The sequence below is a fragment of the Mustela lutreola genome, chromosome 1, assembly GCF_030435805.1.
Source record: "Mustela lutreola isolate mMusLut2 chromosome 1, mMusLut2.pri, whole genome shotgun sequence".
Classification (NCBI taxonomy): Eukaryota; Metazoa; Chordata; class Mammalia; order Carnivora; family Mustelidae; genus Mustela; species Mustela lutreola.
Genome location: NC_081290.1, coordinates 266,363,887 through 266,385,556, shown reverse-complemented (window position 1 = coordinate 266,385,556; position 21,670 = coordinate 266,363,887). Strand labels below are relative to the sequence as shown.

The 21,670-nt window shown below is 33.3% G+C and overlaps 1 pseudogene; it reads right to left on the bottom strand.

Moving 5' to 3' along the window:
- LOC131839370 (AP-5 complex subunit mu-1-like) overlaps window positions 1–11,616 on the bottom strand; it is a 56,624-nt pseudogene extending 45,008 nt beyond the window's left edge.
- Window positions 11,617–21,670: the final 10,054 nt, after the last annotated feature.

Here is a 21,670-nt window from a genome sequence, read left to right as displayed (position 1 = left end):
GATATTTGTTCTGAAATATGATGCTGCATGTATAATGTTGGGTACAAAATCACTAGTCAGATTATGAGTCAATTTGTCCAATTATATAACTTGGTAAAAAGGAGGATAGATTTTTTTATGATTTATATATTTATTTTAGACAGAGCCCGTGTGCTGAGTGGGGAGGGGCAGAGGGAGAGAGAGAAAGAAAATCTTCCAGCAGACTCCCTGCTGAGTAGGAGCCCAATGGGGCTCCATACCAGGATCCTGAGATCATGACCTGAGCCAAAATTAAGGGTCAGATGCTTAACCTACTGAGTCACCCAGGTGCCCGAAGGAGGATAGGTTTTTATTGAACCTATGTAAATACCCATAGTGCCAGGAAAATGTAAGAAGATTCCACAAAACATTTTTCTCTCAATTCTGAGGAATTATTAAGAACAGATTTTATTTAAAATGATTAATTTCTGTTTGGAAAAGCATATCCTATTATACTAAGAGTTAAAAGTGCTTCGTTGTTGTCTTAGTCTATTCAGGCTGCTATAACAAAATAGCATAGACTAGGTGGCTTACAAACGATAGAAATTTATTTCTCACAATGTAGCCTGGGAAGTCCAAAATAAGGGCACTCTATATTTGGTATCTGGGGAGGACCTGTCACAGACAGCTTTCAACTCCTCTCCTCACTTGGAGGAAGGGACAAAGAAGGGCATTAATCCCATTCATGAGGACTCCATACCATGAGATAGTTACTTCCTAAGGACTACCTCTAAATACTATCACATTAGGCATTGGGATTTATCATATGAAATTGGGAGAGAGCACAAACATTCATTCTATAATACCTATATATACATAAAACTAGAACATTAGAGTTATACCAATAATATTTCAGGTAAATATTGTATGAATATTGTCTAATCATTGTCAACGTGGAAGACCCTTCTAATCATCTATCCCTGAAAGGCCAATAATTTAAAAATTTAAAGCATCAGATACAGCCTCTTTCTTTCTTTCTTCCCCTTTTCTCCCTTCCTTCTTCCCTCCCTCCCTTTTTTTCTTCTTTCTTTCTTTCAAAAAGGAAGTAGAGTCTAAATTAGAGTGAAAGAGAGGGAAAGAAAGAAATAGATATGAATAATTTTATATGACATACAGTATAATTATTTATGAATAATTTCATATGACCTCCAGTATAATTTATACCCACAACAACCTTGGGTTTTATGAAGATACTATTTGTAGATGAGGAAATCTAGGCACAGAAATTATAAAACTGGTACATCAGTGTCAGTTCTTCCTATTATGTTTATTATTTACATTGATAATTAAAGATGTAATCTAGATAGCTAGTATCTTCTTTTCTGTGTATGTCAATTACTTTTTCAGCTTTTTTGGGGGGGATATAGTCTTTTCAACAGACATTTTGACCATACTTTTTTGGTGATGACAGAAAGTCTAACTTAAAGTTTATAGCAAGTCTTCAGGCAAGCACCAGTTGGGAAGCAGAAAGCTATTTGGTTTGTTATTAAATGATTTAGAGTAAGTATGAATATCAGAAGAGAGAATCAATTTTCTATTGGGGTTCAGTGTGTAGTATTTTAGGATTTTGATCAATGTTTCTCCTGAGGATTTTGATCAGTGTTTCACGATTAAAAAAAAAATATTGTGGATAGTGAAGAAATAGAAAAATCTCGAGGAACATAGACAGTGTAATTTCTGAAATCCTGTTGTAATAATATTTTATTTGTGTAGTGTTTACTTAGGAAAGGCTGCCTGTTTCTTCTACTTTGATCATTATTCCCTTATAGACTTCATACTACTGTCAAGCTAATTATAAATATAGAGCACAGCAAACAACCTTCATTGTTCCCATCATATCTTTTTTTATAAGGTGAAGTAACAAATATTTATGTTTAGGGTGCCTGATTGCCTCAGTCTGTTAAGCTGTCTGCCTTCAGTTCAGGTTATGATCCTAGGGTTCTGGGATCAAGTTCCACATCTGGCTTCCTGTGAGTGGAGAGTCTGCTTCTCCCTTTTCCTCTGCCCCTTCCGCCTGCTCATGCTCACTCTCTTTTCTCCTCTCTTTCTCTCTATCTCCCTCTCACAGTCATGTTTGCACATACTCTCTCTCAAATAAAATCTTTAAAAAAGCCCACAAATATATGTGTTTGTCTAGAAGACCTATAGAACCCTTCCTTAATATATTATTTTTTTTCCCTAAATTTGGGATTTGATATTTGAGGCAAACCAAAAAATTAAAACATATTTGATGACTCAAGATAGGACCATGGATGCTGAGAAACTATATCTGGTTATCTATTTAATCAAACTGATAACATGTTTAAAATAAACATAAAAGATAAAAACAGTTGTTTTGTTTTAACTAATTATATAATTTAAAATCAACTCTATGCAGATAAGATTCTTCTGATAAGGTATGGAATCTTTGCTATGTGGGAAGTTTACAATGATAAAAAATGATATTTTGTTACCCCTTACGAGTTTCTAAGACTTATTTATCCACTTTATAGGAAAGAATGAAATTTATGTTTTGCATGGATATATACCTGACAGGGAAGTTTTCATGAATCTTCTTCACCTCCTCAAATTATCTGGAGAATAAGCTCATCAAAACTGATTTCACTTTGCCAAAATTTAAACTATTCATAGTTTCCTTTCAGTGTCGGGTATTATAAACCAAAACAAATAAAATTAATTTCCCTCATGCCTTCTACTACTTGTATGCACACTAATGTTCTCTTCTTTTCTATATTTTTTTCTTATTCAGGGTCAAATTTATACTTCAAGAAAAAACTTTATTTTTTTCCTTGAAAACCCAAACCCCAATTTTATATAACACACTGTTTTTTTCAATCATTATTACTCATAGTGTAGTCCCAATAATCCATATTAGTTGTAACTTTTAACCAGTTGTAACTTTAACCAACTTATATTGAACAGAGAAAATTAGGAGATTGTACTAAGATATATCTATTATATATAGGCACAATTTGAGCAGATTATCACGGTCATAAATACACACAACATACTCCTAGCTTCATATATCCCTTTTCTGTTTTATTGAAGTGGCAAAATGACCAGGTTCATTTCTGTAACCCAAAGTATAGTGACTCCATATCACATGCAAATAAGGAGCAAACTACATAAAATTAAAATTATGCCCTGTAAGGATTGGTTCACTACTCTCACTTTAAAATTATCTATGAATTCAGATTGTCCATTAACCAATTTCAGTATTAATTGAAGGATTTTAGTTATCTAAGATCTAAGAAGTTTTATTCAGTATGATGTACTATAAACCATATTTATACTTTACATAAAAAGCGTGTCAGAATTATTAAATTTAATTAAATCAATAGTTACATTTTTATGCTCTCTAACATTATATAGGTTTAAACCAGTATGAGAAGTTTGGAATTTCACATTACCTTATCTCTTTGTGAAACAACAAATCCAAATTTTATCAAATATAAAAATATTTTAAATGTTATAAAAAGACATAATTTATAATATCATAAAGTGTTTATATCTTTGTATTGAAACTCAATACACATATAGCTAACATTTATTTTTTAAATACAAAATATAGAAGTAGTATAATTTGCAAAATTCACCTCATTTATGTGTTTTGAATTCTTTAAATGGTTTTAACATAGCAATGTATATAATAAAGATTTCTCTTAGTATTTTTGAAGATGGATTCTTCTGTGAAATGTAGAAATATATTATATTATAAATACTTATGTTATATAAATATGTTATATAAATATATAAATAAATATATATATAAATAATATATAAATATAAATAAATATGTTATAAAATATATAATATATAAAATAATCAGAAAACAGTTTAATTTAAGAAATAGTAAAATCTAATTTGTATCCTCTGAATTAATAAAATATTTCATACTTAAAATGCCAAGTAAAAACTTTATTTACAAAGAGACCCATAGTCAAATTATACCTTTTGTTCTACAACATAAACCACAAGTCAAAAGTAGACACAAAATTTTAAAAATAATGTATTATCTGTTTAGATTTCAAAGAGCTGTTCTCCTTCTTAGTAGGTATCTAATTCTTAATTAAGATAAACTCACAAGTAGGCCAAATTAAAAAATAATTTAAAAAACTAACAAATGACTAGAATAACACATATATTATTTTTCTCACAATCAAGAAGGAATACATCTTTATAAATCTGTTAGAGATTATCAGAAAATTTAGATCATATACCAAATTCTCAATTTTTATTACAACCAAAGAAGAATAGCTTTTGTCTGTGCACAAACTAAGAATAAAAACAAAATCATAAAATCAGTGGAAAGTAAAGAAAAATAAACAGAGTCATAAGTGTCAGTTCCAAAGTCATTTGGAGTTCAGTTACTGAAACCAAGTAAAGATATGTTGGATTTAAGCATTCAATGGGAATGTATTTCTGGGTCATCAGTAATTACTTGGTTCTAACCGAGGTGTCAAGTTGATATCTCAGAGGATGATACATTTTTTTTTTCGCTGACATAAATTTTTTATTTCTCTGTGCCACAGTAATATCAAGATTTTACACCTAACTTTTCCTTATTTTGAAAGCACATTAAAAATATGGAATATAAATAATTATGAACTATTTCCGGTTTATAAGTCATTAAGAAAATTGAAATGAGCATCTGGTGGCTCAGTCAGTTAAGTGTCTGTCTTCAGCTCAGACTATGATCCTAAGGTCCTGGGATCAAGCCCTGCATTGGACTTCTTCTCCCTCTCCCCCTTACTCATATTTGCTCTGTCTCTCTCTCAAACAAATAAATAAAATCGTAAAAAAAAAAAAAAGAAAAGAAGCAGATGATATCCTCATTTAGAGAAAGTCAAGCGGAAATAAATGAGTAGCCCCTATGTGTTATGCCATTTAATTCATAAATTGGTCTAATGAGGTAAGATTCCTATTTCCTAATGAGGACCCTGAGACCAAAGTTTTCTTAGACAGAGATGGTATATCAATTGTGGTTTGTCTAATCTAGAGCCAAGGTATAATTTTCATTGACTAGACTGCTCACTAATCCTTCCATGGACTTTACTGAAAAAAGTCTTAAAGTAATACAGTGAAGAGTTATCCTTATTTTAGATTCCCTAAACGTCAATCTTTGGTTTTTGCAAAGGCCCAAGATTACTTTTGTGCACTCATTTGAGTTTCAACTTTTGTTCTAACCATATATCACTTGAATTGTTCTTTACTCCAAGGTTTTCTTTATGAGTTTCCTTTTAATTTTAAATTTATTTAAAGAGGAAACTGAATATCACATTGCATGTGTAAACCCACTGTGTTTACCAGAAACAACAAAAAAGAGAAGTAAGTATGAGAGGATGGGAGTTAACCCCTAAAAAGCTCTCAGGCACTATCAACTGTGCATCCTGAAGGGTGGGAGTGGTTGTGGTAATGCAGGACTGGGAAGTCTAGAGGGTATTTGGGTTTAGAACAGGGGTATTGAGCAATTTTCGGAGGTGTCACATTCATACTTTGATGTTATTGTATCATTTACTTTTCTACCATCGGTCACAGAGAATTTTGACATTGTAGAAGAGATTCAGCCCATTATATATATTTTTTCTCATTTTAAACATGAAAAAAAATACAGAAACAAGGATCCATATGTTACTGGAGCTAGAGCTTTAGAATTCCAAGTGTAAATATCAGAAGAAATTAGTTTCTAGTGTTTAATTATTTTTGGTTTTCCTGGTATAACAACTTAAACTGAATGCTGATATACATAACACCCAGTGACAGCGTGATCTATTATATTAAATTGAAATTTTCGATATGCTGTACCTTCAATACGAATCTGGTCAAGTGGCTGCCTCTTGTGTTTCTTAGCTCCAAACTTATAATTCCATAAAGTAATTTATATTAATTTGGGGAACTTCGGTCGATCAGATCAATAAGCTTTTCTCTTAAAATATTTTGAGCTGCACAAAACTAACTATCTCAACGGCATGTTTAGGTCCTTACTGTAAAAAGACATGACCTTCATAGAATTCAGAATTATCTTTTATATGTTCATGATATTTTCAACCAGTGATTATTTTCTAGTTGTACATCTTCCTCTTTCATCTGATAAAGAGACACATTTAGTGGGACCAGGATCTGGGAAATAGGTGCAGTGAATGGAAATTTGTAAGGTCCATTAAATGTAGAATCTTCCATTTCAAAAATACTAGTAGAAATCAGAATGGCAGAATCAAGAGAAGTCACACAAGAATGAACTAAAATATTCTGAAGTGAATATACTTCAGTGGTAGCAGAAGTTTTGAGTAAAATTTCCTAAAAGTTAAAATCACGACTTAAAGGTACATTAAAAAATAACTGGTGTCATAGATTTTATTTAACTCATAAATTAATGAGAGCAGTAAGGAGATGTTAAAACTTATCCACACAGCACTTGAGTAGGGGATTTATAGTGAAATTTTTTTAAAAAAAAGTAATATTAAAACATTATTCGTTTATATAGAAAAGCCATCAATATCTCACAACAATAAAAGATAATCTTGTGGTTATCTGCTTTACTGAAGAAAAATAATTGGCATTTCTTCTAGATAAAAAGAACCCTTAAGTTAACCTGAAACTCCTCTATCTGAGACTTTTAATTAATTAGAAATAAACTAAGGACACTTCCCTTGGTTTTCCTCTTGTGGACTTCAAATCATCCTGCCTACCTCTTGGATTTATTTATATACTTTGGTTATATTTTCACAAGAGCATAACAATGGAACAGTGACCTTTGTTATAACATAAAGCTTTCCTGCCCATTACCCCTAAAGCTTAAATAGAGGTTGGGATGATCAAAGATGAAAGAGAAAATATCTTTATTAACAGGGATCCAAATAAATATGGTAGGCGCTCCCCACCACCAAGAGGCAAGGACAGAAACCCAAAATATATTGATATTAGAACATATACCATTGTGTTATGGGCAAAATAAGAGAGAAATCATCATACTACCTGGGGAGGGAAAAAGTGACCCCTAGATAACTGGAGTCAGGAAATCACCAAGATACAAATACTTATTGCACAAGGAGTATATACCTTGAAATATATGATTGGTAGATTCAGTATCACCAACAAGGTGCCTAAGGACTTGCAGCTGACACTCAGCGGAAGTGCAGGTGATGATCTTGAGGAAAAAGAGATAAGAATTTAGATGATGATCAAATGGCATGAACTTGCAATTCCAATGCTGTTGACTAGTACAACCATGAAGGATGGTGAAGAGCACTTGGTAGAATGTTGGGACAGCAAAGAAACAAGTACTTTGACAAAGTATATGTCTTGGAAATTTCCAAGGGAAGACCAGAAGGAGAAGACACTTGGCTCTTATTGTTTGAAAGATGCAGAATTGGCCTAGTGGACTCCAAGAATAGCTAGGAAAATAAATTTCTGTGGAAAGTACAATTTGGTGATAAGTATGGGATGATAAGAGTATAAAAAGTACCATGTAAGGGGGTGAAGTAAAAAATTCTAAAATCAAAAATTTCTAGGTACAAGGACAATTTATACCATTTTCATTACCAATAAAGGTAGAATAGATATTTCCCTGTACTACTCAGAATGTAATTAATATAATTTTCTCTCAAATGGAAAGCTCTGATTATCCTTCTGAAGCTCTTCTGACACAGCCATAGTGGGTTAATCTCAATTGATGAAAAGAGGAGAAATATGGAGCTTGGCATGAGGCACATTTCTCAGGGTATGGAGGTTAGTAAAATAGCAGAGGTTAGATCAATTTTTGAAGACAGAAAAAGATCTGAATGCAATAAATTAGTATAAAAATATCCTTTTTCTATAAAATGGCCTTCTCCCTCACCTGTCTCCTTAAAGCTTAACCTCTTGAATATGTACCCTTGTTCTCTAAGAAAATCATTATGTGGCACACATCTCTAAGTGTTCTCCTCCTGCACTATAATTACATTTCCTTTTCTCAAACCTTTAGTTAAGTTTTACATACCTGTATGTTTTATATAATAGTGTCATGGAAAATAAAGATATAGGACAATAAATAAGTGTGCCTCAACCTATTGTAAATCTTCCAGTGGCACTGGTCAGAAGAGTTCTGTGTCCTGTTGAGGAAACAGTGACCAAGAGTTACAGACAAGACCTTGATTGTAAGGAAATTCTTCCTTAAGACTTTGATAGCAGTGAGTAATAAGCAGAACACCAGAAGAAACATGGATTGACAGCTCAAGGAGAAATTAAAGTAAAATTTACTTTTTCTCTCTATGCCAGAAAACTGACCATTGAAGGTAGTGGGGTAAAATATGGTAGAAGTTTCCACAGAAGTGAAGAAACTAAACATTAACATGTAGGACCATGGGCAAGCTGCTAGTCAGCAGAATGCTAGATAGAGCCTGAAATCTTTCAAATCTAAGTGAAATATATTTTTCCACTGGACTGGTTTTCCTGAAAGGTGCTTGATGAGGATATAGCCCTGAAAGGCTCCATGTAAGCAATAGAGAAGACATAATCCCTGCCGCAAAGGAGAACAAAAGAAACCACCAGAAGCTAGTTTCAAGTTCCCACTCTACCCATAATAGTTATGAGCTTCACTTTGAGCTTTACTTATTTATGAAATGATTAATATCATTACATTCTTGGAGCATTGTGAGGTAAGATAATGACCTGTAATTCTAAAGTATTGATTATATAAATGTTCTACGAATCTAAAGTTCTTATAATATGCATGCAATGAAAAAGATCATTTCCAAATCTTTTTGTGAATCTTATTTTCTTCCTCTTCTTGAGATGAATTTACCAAGGTTGGTGTATTCATTCATACAGTGAAAACTGTTCTCTTCACCAGAATATAATTTTTTATCTTTATGTTCTCTCTCCTCCCCCACATGTAAAAGATCTGCCATAGTAGAAATGTAATATTTGTTAAATGAATAAATGATTAAAGTAATGACTGAATTATTTAGTGCCACATTTTTCCTGATCTTTGCTTGACGCTTAGAATGAGATGAATAAGAAATGTTCCTTGTCCCCATAGACTTCATCATTTTCTGTCTTGAATATATGAACTTTTAATCACTGCATTACAACTTCCCAGTTTACCACCAAATGAGATTCTTTTAAGTAAGGAAATGCACATATATAAAGCAGTTCACATTTTATGCATATTTAATGAGCCCAGTGAATCATAATCTGTGTTCATGTCTTGCCACATTGTGGTGCCATTTTAAATGGTAAATACAAGTCTAGTCTGCTTATAAGGCCTTCATTTTTAAATAATTCATGTTTCCAGTCATGTGTTCTCTATGAACACTTCTTTGTTTTAAACATGGTCACAAAAAAGAAATCTTAGTAAAAAGAAGTCCGCATTTCCCTGTTTTGGTTCTCATAATACACAATGCTATAAAATTTTGTAATGGTTCTTCAATAATCCTTCTGTGTCTGCCCACAAATGATAAATACATGGCTGCTGGAAACCTTGCATGGTACCATCATACTCCAGCTATTACATATGTGAGAGTGGTGAGATGTGAAGGTAAAATAAGTAACAAGGAATAAAAGGTCCTTTTCCCCTTCAGATGATGTGTTAAACTTCAATGGGTTTCTAAAGGCCACTAGTCAAAGACTAAAAGGCCACTGTCAAGAGGAAGTCTGCACTTTAAAATGGTCTCTCTCTGGCTGGTTAATCTATGATTAATTTTGTATTCTCACATCATTTCTCATATCCTCTCATTTTTCCTTTATCTTATTACACACTTCCACCCACGCGGTGCTGGTTCTTCACTGGTTTGTGCTCTCCATTTCAAATGAAGACCCATATTAAACAGACAGCAGTTGATTATGTTGAAATTTTAATTTTGGGATAAATTTATTTTTATTTTTTCATCTGAAAATAAAATACTAACCTCTCTATATGAGGCCAAAACTAAATAATAACTTAGACAATCCTTTCCTTTGTGTCGTAACTTTCTTGATATGTCCAAATTCAACTTAAGGAATTTTATTGCTTTATCCCATATGGATCAGTTCGTTATTTGTTTAGTCACAGTTGTTTCTAATTTTCAATGTAGACAGATTTCCCCTCAATGAGACAATACATTTCTGAAAATCTGTCATCCACTTTCTTTTTTTTTTTTTCCCCTTCTGGTTTTTGTGTTCATTCACTTATCCTTTCATCCAATTTTATTAAGTACTCTGTGCTAGGAACAGTACTTGTAATATAATAAATACAAATATAAACGAAATAATAAGATATCTTCTCTTCCCTTAAGGGTGTAATAGTCTAATATGGAAGTTTCTAACACATAGTCTCTATAGAGAGCTTTCTCTGTTTTCATAATTATCTGCAAGACATACAAATTTTGGGTGAGTATGCATACGCTCATTTTTTTTGATAGAAAAAACATTTTCTAAAGAGAGTGATTTTGAGATCTCCATCTGTTAAAAAATAATTTATAGCCATTCTTTGCTCTGTTTTATTCCTGTCCTCTTCAAACTCCTTCTCATTCCCTTCCCTTTTATGAGGCCTGTCATTACTCATCTTGCTTAAAATGAGGACTTATACACTTACTTTCTGCTTAAAAAAGAGACTATAGGCCTGAAATGGAGTCACTTGTGCTAAGCTCGGGTCACCAAACTGAGACTTAATACCTAATCTAAATTCAGTTTCAGTCTCTCCCAGGATCATAATCTTAACTAGTCAGGCTAGAATTTCCTGGTCAGCACTAAGGAGGTAATTGTCTCAGTGGACCTCTGCTGTCCCCCAAAGAACGGTGACCTTGTTTGTAACAATCTACTCTCTTCAAATAACTTCCTTATTCTTCCTCCTTCTGCCTATGAAAGTCATCCATTTTGTACAGCTCTTTGGAACTTTCTATTTGCTAGATGAAATGATGCCTAATTTATGATTAATTGAATTAAGCCAACCACATTTTTTGAATTTACACAGTTGATTTTTTCTTTTTGGCAATTCTTTTGAGAATTTTATCTTAAAGATATTAAGTCATTCACAAGAGTCACTTCTAGATTGGTGGCATGAGGGTCTCTGCAGACCCACTCCCCTATAAGTGAAATAACCATCACTGGAAAAAAATTATATAAAGCAAACAACTATTTAAAGTCTGTGAAAAGTGTCCTAAGCTATCACAGCAAATAAAGACTTTTTTTTTTTTTCAGGAAATTCTGCTAAATTTCAGTAATAATAATAGTAAGAATCTGTGGCATTTGTGCTGTAAACTCTTGCCTGTCTACTTCATCCCAGGTAGGTGGGATGAAGCCCCATGGCAGCAGGTGTGGCCAAGAAGACGTGGCTCCCACTCCCTCTTCAGCTTATAGTCAAGTCTATGGTATTTTCCAGAAAGAGGCAAGACAGCAGCATTTCTCAATCCTCTCACCCATTCTGCCTCACTTCCACATTCGAGAGGTCAAATTCAAAATAACTATGGCCAGAATGGTCAGGTCTTTTTCCCTACCCAGCCCCCACTCATAGTCTGAAGTCTCAATAGTGGTGTAGCATGCTGTAAACACTATGGCCTTGAATGCCCTTACCCCAGTTTGTTTATAGGATGAAGTGTTCACACTTGGATAGCCAGTGAGGAGACTGGAGGCTACTGCCATCAACCAGTGTTTTACTCAAAAAGGAGGTGTTATATTCTGGGAGAAGTGAGTCACTGCCCTTGTCTCAAGCCCCTAAACCATCCCTCAGAGATTTTGCCCACAGGGAGAGTTAGATCTTAAGAAGAAAGAGCTCTGAAGATATTCCCAAAGGAATGGCTTTTATTTGAAACAGGGTATAGACAAAGTTTGAGACTAATGATAATCTTGAGAATAATGGAGATTTTGTTGTAAGCAACTAAGAGGAGATTGGTAGCTCTTTGAGAGCAAAACTGTATAGACCACCTAGTTTATCAGAGATAATAAAGAAAAAAAGTAGCTTAGAAGTAGCTTAGAAAAAGCTTCTAGGTGCTCTGAATGAATGAATGAATAAAAAAAAGGCAAACAACCAAACAAACTGACCTCAATAACTACCCTTGCAAAGGGGGCCCCTGGAGCCTGTGGAGTGAGTACAGCCCTGTTGACACCTTGATTTTTGATGTCTGCCCTCCAGAACAAGGAGAGAATAAATTTGTTTTGTTTTAAGACACAAAGTTTATCTGCTAATCTATTATATAACTCTAGGAAACTAATGTAAACTATAAACTGACAAATTCGGTAATTTCAGTGAAATGGACAGAAGCCATTAAATAATATGTAATAAGTAATTTATTTATAGCAAGTAAATAAAAAGTAGTTGTTTAACAAGTCAAAGTATTGGAAAAGTAATCAAAACACCACACACACACACACACATACACAGAAAGGCCACATCCAGTTGGCTTTATGAATGAATTCTACCAAACATCTAAACAAAACTTAATACCATTTCCTCCCCCACAAACTCTTATAAGAGAATGGAACAGTTTTCAAGTCATTTTATAAGGTCAGTATATTCTCTTGCCAGAACCAAAGATATCACATGAATAGAAAATGAGAGACCAATATTTTTATAATTGAAGATACAAAAGTACTCAACAGAGTCCTAGCAAACTGGATCCAGCAATATATAGAAGGATTCTATACCATGGTCAAGTAGGATTAACTCCAGGAACTCAGGATTAGTACAATGTATGATAATTAAGGTATTAATAAGGTATTACATTATATTGAGAGAATAAAAGATATATGCCACATGGTAAATCTTAGTAGATGAAGGAAAAAACAGATAAAAGTCAGTACCTCTAATAAGAAAAACACTTGACAATTTGGGAATAGAAGGAAATTTCCTCAGCCTGATCAAAAACATCTCTGAAAAACAATCTGAGGGGTTTGAAGTGGTGGGGGGGTGGTGGGAGGTTGGGGAAACCAGGTGTGTGTATTAGAGAGGGCACGGATTGCATGGAGCACTGGATGTGGTACAAAAATAATGAATACTGTTTTGCTGAAAATAAACAAAAAATAAATTTTAAAAAATCTATAAAAAACAGAAACAACGTCATCTGTAATGGTAAAAACTGAAAGCATTCCCCTACAATTAGGATTAGATTAAGAATGTACCTTCTCACGAAATCTTTTCAGTATTATCCTGGAAGTTCGATGCAGAACAATTAGGAAAGAGTTAAAAAAAAAAAAATGAACCCAGATAGGAAAGGAAGAGTGAAGCTATACTTGTAGATGGCATAATTTATACATAGAAATGTCTAAGGAATCCAGTAAAAAAAGTATTAGAATAGCAAGAATTTCAAATGTAGAATATCCAAAGGATTCCTCTTAATTCCTACTCCTTGACCTTCCTTCAAGAAAAACTCCATCTTTCCCCCCACTCTTCTTTAACTTAATCAAATGCAATGTCCCACCCTATTGATCTAGATAGGTCTCAATATCATTCTCCTTTCTTCTTTTCCTCATTTAACACATCTAAATCCACTACCAAATGTTACACATTCTACTTCCCAAATACATCCTGTTATTGTCCCATTATGTCTATTTCCCTCCTTGACACCCCAATCCAGATCAGTGGGATCTGCTCCCTGTACCAATACTGTAACATCCCAGCTGGTCTCTAACCTGGTCTGTTAAAAGTCACCAGAATTATCTCTTAACATGTAAAAAAGATCATATAATATTCTCTTGTTTAAAAATCCCTGATGACTCTCCATTGTATTTTAACACTCAGTCTGTTTTTAAGTCTTCAAAATCATATGTGATCTGGGGTCTTTCTACCTCCCTGACATCATATCATATCATATATCATATGTCATATCATATATCATCATCACATGATCTATCTCTCCTTATTTTAATTTTCTCCTTTGTTAACTATGTTAGCTCTCTTTTGATTCCTTGATTAGGTGTGTTAATATATTGTGTTTTTCCATTAGCTGTTTCTTCTGCCTGGGATGCTCTCTTTAGGGATCTTCTCCGGTTATTTCTTCCTTAGCATTAAAATATTAGCTTAAATATCATCTCTTTAGAGAGAGGCCTTTTCTGATCAGTCATAATTAATTACTATACACTCTCTACTATGTCATTTATTTGCATTTACGTGCAGCACATTATCACTAGATGGATAGTTTAAATTTAATTAAATTCCTCCACCAAAATATAAATTCTATGAGAGTAGACACCTTATCTTCTTTGTTCATCATGGTACTATCTAGATAGCATGGATACTTTAACATGTGAATTGTACTCATAAATATTTGTGAATGAATGAAATAACCAATGAATGATTTTAATTATATGATACAGACATATAATTACTAAATTGGAATTTGGGTACAAATAAGATGATTGGGGCTTTGCACCAAAGATAGCCATTATTTAATAATGAAGTTTCAGAAATCAGGTATATAATTGAATTCAAAAGAGATACAGTGCTTAGCTCAGAGGAAGGGATGTGTATCTGAATACAAAAGGGTGGCTTGTGGGGTATGTTTTGGAAACTGATCACAAAGCAGAAAGAAAAAAGATCATTCTTGACAGAGAAGACACTGTGGACACAGGTCATATAGATGGATTATGACAATTCAGAGGTGAGAGTCCTGCTCAGTACTACTGTAAAGCTGACAGATGCCCTTCTGAGTTCACTTGCAAAATGAAATCTAGTTGTTTGGAAAGTTCTCTAATAAGTATACAAAGTATACAGATTCTGACAATTATCTATGTGAGGGAACAGTTTCCAGGTGACCCTTGATTTGAAGATCTAAGCAGATTCTGGAGATATTTTTGTCTGTATCTTTTTTTAGTGTTATTTACAGAAAGGAAACATTGGCAGAAATACTCCATCCTGGTGTGCATCCAATTTCTTTCTATTTTGATTGGCTAGGCTTCAGTAAATGATTTTCACATAAACAAAAGGCCACTTAAAATACTGATCTGGAATCTGGTATTTCTTTCTGATGCTGATGTTGATGAGTCTAGATACTGAAGTTCATGAAGGCAATGAACATAGTCTATTGACTTAAGATAAAAATAAGGTATTTATCTTATATTACTAGCTACGTAACAGTAAAATAGACTTGAATTTTGACTTGGAAGGAGGAAAGGAAAGGTAATCAGATGCCACAAGGTTCTAGACTGGAAATCTATTAAAAAGTTTCAATATCTCTATAATTTTAACATTATATTTAGTTACTAAGAACTATTTAAACTTAATTTGTTCACCTTTGAGTAATTCTTCCAGCTACTTTGGGGAAGATGCAAATCCATGTGGTTAAATGTAAATTCTGTTAGGTTTTATGAAGACCTTGGCAACAGAAATCTGCAGAAAAACTATATCCTTTGAGAAAATGATTTATCAGAACACCTGGATGGCTCAATGGGTTAAAGCCTCTGCCTTCAGCTCGGGTCATGATCTCAGGGTCCTGGGATGGAGCCTGGCATCCGGCCCTCTGCTCAGCGGGGAGCCTGCTTCCTCCTCTCTCTCTGCCTGCATCTCCACCTACTTGTGATCTCTGTCTGTCAAATAAATTAAAAAAAAAAAAAAGAAGAAGAAGTAAATGATTTATCAGCTGCAGACAGACTTGGAAAGAGTAAAGCCTCTTGCTGAAATTTTATACATTTAAATACATAATTGTTTGTGGAATGTAATGAGGAATAGCCCAATATGATCTAGGGAGTGAATAACAAAACACTGTCCTTTCATACATATTGGGCTTATCTGTGCTTTAGTTCCTGGCTACTTTGTACAAAGATACAGAAAGACAGATACAATAAGATAGAAAGGCCAAAGTGAAAAATTTCAAGAGTTTTAAGGCCATTTATTTCCATTATAATAACATAACATTTTATTCCAACTTTAAAAGAATTGAGTGCTCCCTAAGAAATTCTGGAAAATACAAGAATATAAAAAAGAAGACAAAATCACTGATAATTTCGACATCCAGATATTTACATCTTGTTACACTAAAAACTTTTTTATTACACTGGTAGATAATAGATGAATAGAGAATAATAAGTTATCATATAGGTGGTTTATATAGTTGGCATTAACCTGTCATCCTGCAAATACATTGCTGTTTTTAATTCATTACTTGTTTGAACATTAGGCTATATTAAATATTCTTCAAAATTATAGTATATTTGATGAATAACATTCTATAACATTGGGAAACATAAGTTACTGAGCAATCATTCCTATTGTTTTGTAGGTTTATCCTTCTCTCGACTATAAACAGTTTTATACTACATATCCTCTTACCTATATTGCTATACTTACGAATTTTTTTCAGAATGGAGTTTTGAGGAATTTAGTTCTGGCGCAGAGGGTAGAAAATATTTTTGTTCTCTCTATAGATTCCCCCAATTATTTCTAGACCTGTAGCACAATTTTGCCTTTCATTAGCAGCGATAATTTCTGATCACACTATTCCCATTCCTGCAATGAGTTTTAGTCCTAAAAATCTGTCTTAGCAGAAAATAGAATTTAGTTATTTCAAATTAAATAATTGTATCAGTGCTAAAGTAAAACATTTCTATAAAAATGCTCATTATCTTACATCTATTTCTGTTGTTTATTGCTGTATATTGTAATAAGTTTAGTAATAAGTTTATATATTATTACATTAATATGTAATAAGTTTGTATATTAAAGAGATTAACTATGATAATAATCACTTCAAAATTTTTGTTTTTTTAATCTTTTAATGTTCTTTGTAAGTGTTCCAGAGTTTAAAATTTTATAAAATGTTTACTTAAGTATGTCACCCTATTCATCTCTCATTATTTTTCTATTGAGCATCATCCTTTAACATGTGTCTATATTGCTTTTTGCTATCTTAAGATAACTACTTTTCACATATATCTTTTAAATTTATTGGATGGCATGGAGTTTAGTGGGTCTATGATATAAAATAAAGATCCAACCTCAATTTTTCCAGACACTTTTCTATAATATTCTAAAATATTATATTTTAGAATAATATTTTTCATTAATTTGTAATGTTCTCTTTAAAATAAATTTAATTCTCATCTCCCAAACATATTCTATGACATTTGAAGGTTTCTGCTGGCTGGGAGGGCATAGGTATTCCATGGGATTTTCTTCATCTATGATCAGGTGACGGGTGCTGTAATGTGAAGGTAGTTGTTTTATGAACGCATATCTGGGGCATAGTGAGGGTTACATTGCCTAGTTATTTCCATCTTGAGTAAGTGAAAAACTAAAAACTCTTTAACTTCTTCTTTAGCTGGTTTCTTGTATAACCTGAATAATCAGAAGCAAATGGCTTTTGGGGGGAGAAATTTCAATAATTTCACTCTATTATGGACAATTATGTCTATGGGTATAGTTTGAGGAAACAAGATATAGCTATAATGAAGGTTAAAATTGCTTTGCATAATATAAGAGTATCTTCATTTCAGACATGTAATATCTCTATAGATTATTGCTTTAGGAAAATGGTAATTCTTTATTAATATGGACTTAAACATCACTGAGTCTGAAAATAATTTTATATCCTTAGAAATGGGTGTTACTGTGGTGTCTGTGATGTGTGTGTATTTGTATGCACGAGTCTATGTGTGTGTTGTCTGGCAATTAACCAAAGAAGCACTTAAAGGTTTATTTTTTTTAGGTTTTTATTTCAATTCCAGTTAGTTAACATACAGTGTTATATTACTTTTAGGTGTACAATGTAGTGATTCAACACTTCCATATATCACCTGGTGCTCACCATGATTAAACGTACTCCTTAATCACTGTCACTTCTTTCACCCATCCCCCCACTCACTTCCCCTGTGGTAGCCATCAGTTTGTTCACTATAGTTAAGAGTCTATCTCTTGGTTTCTCTCTCTCTCTCTCTCTCTACTTGTTTCTTAAATTCCATATGTAAGTGAAGTCATATGGTATTTGTCTTTCTCTGACTAACTTCTTTTGCTTAGCATTATACTCTTTAGCTCCACCCATACTCTTATAAATGGCAAGATTTCATTCTTATTTATGGCTGAACAATATTCCAGTATGTGTTGTGTGTGTGTGTGTGTACACATTCCATATATATTCAGTGGGCTGCTTCCATATTTGGGCTATTGTAAATAACCCTGCTATAAACATAAAGGGACATGTATCCCTTTGAATTATTGTTTTTGTATTCTTTGGGTAAATATCTGGTAGTGTGATTGCTAAATCTTAAGATAGTTCTGTTTTTTTTATTTTTTTAAAGATTTTACTTATTTATTTGAGAGAGAGACCACGTGAGTGGTATGGAGGGGCAGAGCGAGAAGGGGAAGCCAAGTTCCTACTGAGCAGGGAGCCTGACACCCGGTTCCATTCCAGGACCCTGAGATCATGACCTAAGCTAAGACACTTAATTGACTGAGCCACCAAGGCACCGCTACTTTCAACTTTTTGAGGAACCTCCATAGTGTTTTCCACAGTGACTGCACCCATTTGCATTTTCCCCAACAGTGAAACAAGGTTCCCCTTTCTCTACATTCTCACCAACACCTGTTGTTTCTTGTGTTATTGATTTTAGCCATTCAGACAGGTGTTAGGTGATATTGCATTGTAGTTTTGATTTGCATTTCCCTGATGGTGAGTGATATTGAGTATCTTTTCTTGGGTCTGCTGGCCATCTGGATGTCTTCTTTGGAGAAGTCTCTGTTCACATCTTGTGCCCAGTTTTTAATTGGATTATTTGGGTGGGTGTTGAGTTTTATAAGTTCTTTATATATTTTGGATACTAACTCTTTATCAGATAATGTCATTTGCAAATATCTTCTCCCATTCCATAGGTTGCCTTTTAGTTTAGCTGTTTCCTTCACTGTCAAGAAATTTTTTATCTTAATGTATTCACAGTGTATTTTTGCTTTTGTTTCTCTTGCCTCAGGGGACTTATGTAGGAAAAAAGTTGCAACAGCTGATGTCAGAGAAATTACTGCCTGTACTCAATTTTTTTTTTTTTTTTTCTGTGTATGGTATAAGAAAGAGGTCCAGTTTCATTCTTTTGCTTGTTGTTTTCCACTTCTCCCAACACTGTTTGTTGAAGAGCATTTTTCCTCATTGGATATTCTTTCTCTGCTTTGTTGAAGATTAATTGATCAATAATTGAGGATTTATTTCTGGATTTCCTATTCTTTTAAAATTTTATTTTATTTAAGATAATACTCATTTATCTGACAAAGAGAGAGAATGAGCACAACAGGGGGAGTGGCAGGCAAGAGAGAGGGAGAAACCGGCTTACTGCTAAATAGGGAGCCCAACGTGGGCCTTAATCCCAGGACCCTGGGACTGTGACCTGAGCTGAAGGCAGACTCTACCAACAGTCACCCAGGCACCCCAGTTTCCTATTTTTTTTCCATTCATACGTCTATTTGGGTGCCAGCACCATACTGTCTTGATTACTGTGGCTTTGCAAAATACCAAGTCCAGAATTTTGAGGGCTTTCGCATTGCCTTTCTCTTTCAAGATTGCTTTAGCTATTCTGGGTCTTTTGTGGTTCCATACAAATTTTAAGATTGTTTGTTCTAGTTCTGTGAAAAATGCTGTTGGTGTTTTGATAGGGATTACATTAAATGTGTAGATTGCTTTGGGTAGTATAGACATTTTTAAAAATGTTTTTTCTTCCAATACATGAGCATGTAATGTGCTTCTTCTTCTTTTTTTTTTTTTTTTTTTTGTTATGTCCTCTTCAATTTCTTTCATCAGTGTTGCATAGTTTTAGAGACAGGTATTTCATCTTTTTGGTTAGGTTTACTTCTAGGTTCCTTATTTCTGGTGCAATTATAAATGGTACAGTTATAAATTTATCTTTCTGCTGCTTCATTAGTATCATTTAGAAGAACAACAGATTTCTTTCTGTACATTGATTTTGTGTTTTGTGACTTTCCTGAATTTGTGTATCAGTTCTAATAGTTTTTTGGTGGTGTATTTCAGGTTTTCTATATAGAGTATCATGTCATCTGTAAATAGTAGAAGTTTTACTACTTTCTTACTGATTTGGATGCAGTTTATTTCTTTTTGTTGTCTGACTGCTGAGGCTAGGACTACCAGTACTATGTTGAATAAAAGTGGTGATAGTGGACATACTTGTCTTTTTCCTGACCTTAGGGGGAAAAGGTCTAAGTTTTTCCCCACTAAGAATAAGGTTAGCTGTGGGTTTTTCATGGAAGTCCTTTATTATGTTGAGAATTGTTCCTTCTAACCCTACTTTGTTGAGGGTTTTTTATCATGAATGAATGTTGTACTTTTGTCAGATGCTTTTTCTTCATCTATTGAAATGATCAGATGGTTCTGATCTTTTCTCTTATCGATGTCATGGATCACACTGATAGTTTTGTGAATACTGAACTACTCTGGAATAAATCCCACTTGATCATCATGAATGCTTTTTAAAAATATATTGTTGGATTAAGTTTACTAGCATTTTGCTGAGGATTTTTACATCAGGGATATTGGCTTATAGTTCTCTTTTTTGTGATATTTTTCTGGTTTTGCTATTAGGGTACTGCTGGCCTCATAGGAAGAATTTGGAAGTTTTCTTTCCTTTTTTGTCTTTTGGGAATAGTTTGAGAAGAATAGGTATTAACACTTCTTTAAATATTTGGTAAAATTTGCTTGTGACACTATCTGTCCCTTGACTTTTATTTGCTGGAAATTTTTTGGTTATTGATTCAGTTTCTTTGCTGCTGATTGGTCCCTTCAGTTTTCTCTTTCTTCCTGCTTTTGTTCGGGCAGGTTATATATTTCTAGGGATTTATCCATTTTTTCTAGTACGTCCATTTGTTGGCACATAGTTTTTCATAGAATTCTATTATGATTATTTGCATTTCTGTGGTATTGTTATTATTTCTCCTCTCTCATTTGTGATTTTATTTGAATTCTTTCTTTCTTTTTTTTTTTTTTTTTTTTTTGTTGTTGTTGTTGATAAGTCTCTCTAGAGGTTTTGTTGATTTTTTCAAAGAACCAGTTCCTGGTTTCATTGATCTGTTCTAATGTACCTTTTCATTTCTATATCACTTATTTCTGCTCTAATCTTTATTATTTCCTTACTTCTGCTGGTTTTAGGTTTTGTTTATTTTTCTTTTTTTAGATCTTTTAGGTTGAGGTTAGGTTGTTGGAGACTTTTCTTTCTTCTTGAGTAAGCCTGTACTGCTATAAACTTTCCCCTTAGAATTGCTTTTACTGTCTTCCAAAGGTTTGGAGCTATGTGTTTTCATTTCATTTGTTTCTATGTACTTTTTAGTTTTTTTTTTGTTATTAATTTTTTTTCCCCCTGGTTGACTCATTCACGGAATAGGAGTATGTTATTTAATTTCCACATATTTGTGGTCTTCCCAGATTTTTTCTTGTGGTTGATTTCTAGTTTCACAAAGTTGTGGCCAGAAAAGATGCATGGTATGACCTCAATTTTGAATTTGTCATGGTTTGTTTTGTGGACTAATATGTGATCTATTCTGGAGAGTGTTCCATTTGCACTTGAAAAGAACGTGTATTCTGCTGTTTTTGGATAGAATCTTCTGACTTTATCTGTTAAATCCATCTGTTCTAGTATGTCATTCAAAGCCATTGTTTCCTTGTTAATTTTCTATTTAAATGATTTATTGTTGCAAGTGGGTGTTAAAGTCCCCTACTATTATTGTATTATTATCAGTTAGTTCCTTTATGTTTATTATTAACTGTTTTATGCATTT